The following is a 2,468-nucleotide window of genomic DNA, read 5'->3' as shown; positions in this document are numbered from 1 at the left end:
CCGGCCAGGGCAAGAGGCGCGCCCCCTCCCCTTGAGTCCGAATAGGACAAGGAAAGGGGGGCGGCGCCACCCTTGCCTTTCCCCTCTCCCACTCCTTCCTTCCCCCTCCTTCTTGGATTAGGAAAGGGAGTGGCAAACCTACTTGGAGTAGGTCTCCCCCTCCTAGGGTGTGCCACCCCCTTGGTCAGCCCTCTCCTCCTTCCCCCATTATATACGGAGGAGGGGGGCACCCCATAGACACAACAATTGATCTCTTGATCTCTTAGCCGTGTGCGGTGCCCCTCTCCACCATAATCCACCTCGATCATATCATAGCGGTGCTTAGGCGAAGCCCTACGTCGGTAGAACATCATCATCGTCACCACGCCATCGTGCTGACGTAACTCTCCCTCAACACTCGGCTGGATCAGAGTTCGAGGGACGTCATCGAGTTGAACGTGTGCAGAACTCGGAGGTGCCGTGCATTCGGTACTTGATCGGTCGGATCGTGAAGACGCACGACTACATCAACCGCGTTGTGCTAACGCTTCCGCTTTCGGTCTACGAGGGTACGTGGACACACTCTCCCCTCTCGTTGCTATGCATCACCATGATCTTGCGTGTGCATATGAATTTTTTTCAAATTACTACGTTCCCCAACAGTGGCATCCGAGCCAGGTTTTATGCGTAGATGTCATATGCACGAGTAGAACACAAGTGATTTGTGGGCGATACAAGTCATACTGCTTACCAGTATGTCATACTCTGGTTCGGCGGTATTGTTGGATGAAGCGGTCCGCACCGACATTATGCGTACGCTTACGCGAGATTGGTTCTACCGACGTGCTTTGCACACAGGTGGCTGACGGGTGTTAGTTTCTCCAACTTTAGTTGAACAAAGTGTGGCTACGCCCGGTCCTTGAGAAGGTTAAAACAACACTAACTTGACGAACTATCGTTGTGGTTTTGATGCGTAGGTAAGAACGGTTCTTGCTCAGCCCATAGCAGCGACGTAAAACTTTGCAACAACAAAGTAGAGGACGTCTAACTTGTTTTTGCAGGGCATGTTGTGATGTGATATGGTCGAGGCATGATGCTATATTTTATTGTATGAGATGATCATGTTTTGTAACCGAGTTATCGGCAACTGGCGGGAGCCATATGGTTGTCGCTTTTATTGTATGTAATGCAATTGCCCTGTAATGCTTTACTTTATCACTAAGCGATAGCGATAGTCGTAGAAGCATAAGTTAGCGAGACGACAACGATGCTACGATGGAGATCAAGGTGTCGCGCCGGTGACGATGGTGATCATGACGGTGCTTCGGAGATGGAGATCACAAGCACAAAATGATGATGGCCATATCATATCACTTATATTGATTGCATGTGATGTTTATCTTTTATGCATCTTATCTTGCTTTGATTGACGGTAGCATTATAAGATAATCTCTCACTAAATTATCGAGATATAAGTGTTCTCCCTGAGTATGCACCGTTGCGAACACCACGTGATGATCTGGTGTGATAGGCTCTACGTTCAAATACAACGGGTGCAAAATAGTTGCACACGCGGAATACTCAGGTTAAACTTGACGAGCCTAGCATATAACAGATATGGCCTCGGAACACTGAGACCGAAAGGTCGAGGGTGAATCATATAGTAGATATGATCAACATAGTGATGTTCACCATTGAAACTACTCCATCTCACGTGATGATCGTACATGGTTTAGTTGATTTGGATCACGTGATCACTTAGAAGATTAGAGGGATGTCTATCTAAGTGGGAGCTCTTAAGTAATATGATTAATTTTAACTTAAAGTTGTCATGAACTTAGTACCTGATAGTTTCTTGCTTGTCTATGTTGATTGTAGATAGATGGCTCGTGCTGTTGTTCCGTTGAATTTTAATGCGTTCCCTGAGAAAATAAAGTTGAAAGATGATGGTAGCAATTACACGGACTGGGTCCGTAACTTGAGGATTATCCTCATTGCTGCACAGAAGAATTATGTCCTGGAAGCACCACTGGGTGCCAGGCCTGCTGCAGATGCTGCTAACAACATTAAGAACATTTGGCAGAGTAAAGCTGATGACTACTCGATAGTTCAGTGTGCCATGCTTTACGGCTTAGAATCGAGACTTCAACGACGTTTTGAACGTCATGGAGCATATGAGATGTTCCAGGAATTGAAGTTAATATTTCAAGCAAATGCCCCGATTGAGAGATATGAAGTCTCCAATAAGTTCTATAGCTGCAAGATGGAGGAGAATAGTTCTGTTAGTGGACATATACTCAAATTGTCTGCGTATCATAATCACTTGACTCAACTGGGAGTTAATCTTCCTGTTGATAGTGTCATTGACAGAGTTCTTCAATCACTGCCACCAAGCTACAAAAGCTTCGTGATGAACTATAATATGCAAGGGATGAATAAGACAATTCCCGAGCTCTTCGCGATGCTAAAGGCTGCCGATGTAGAAATCA

The sequence above is a fragment of the Triticum dicoccoides genome, chromosome 1A, assembly GCF_002162155.2.
Source record: "Triticum dicoccoides isolate Atlit2015 ecotype Zavitan chromosome 1A, WEW_v2.0, whole genome shotgun sequence".
Taxonomy (NCBI): domain Eukaryota; kingdom Viridiplantae; phylum Streptophyta; class Magnoliopsida; order Poales; family Poaceae; genus Triticum; species Triticum dicoccoides.
The sequence above is the reverse complement of the archived record's forward strand: the minus strand, read 5'-3'. Positions refer to the sequence as shown.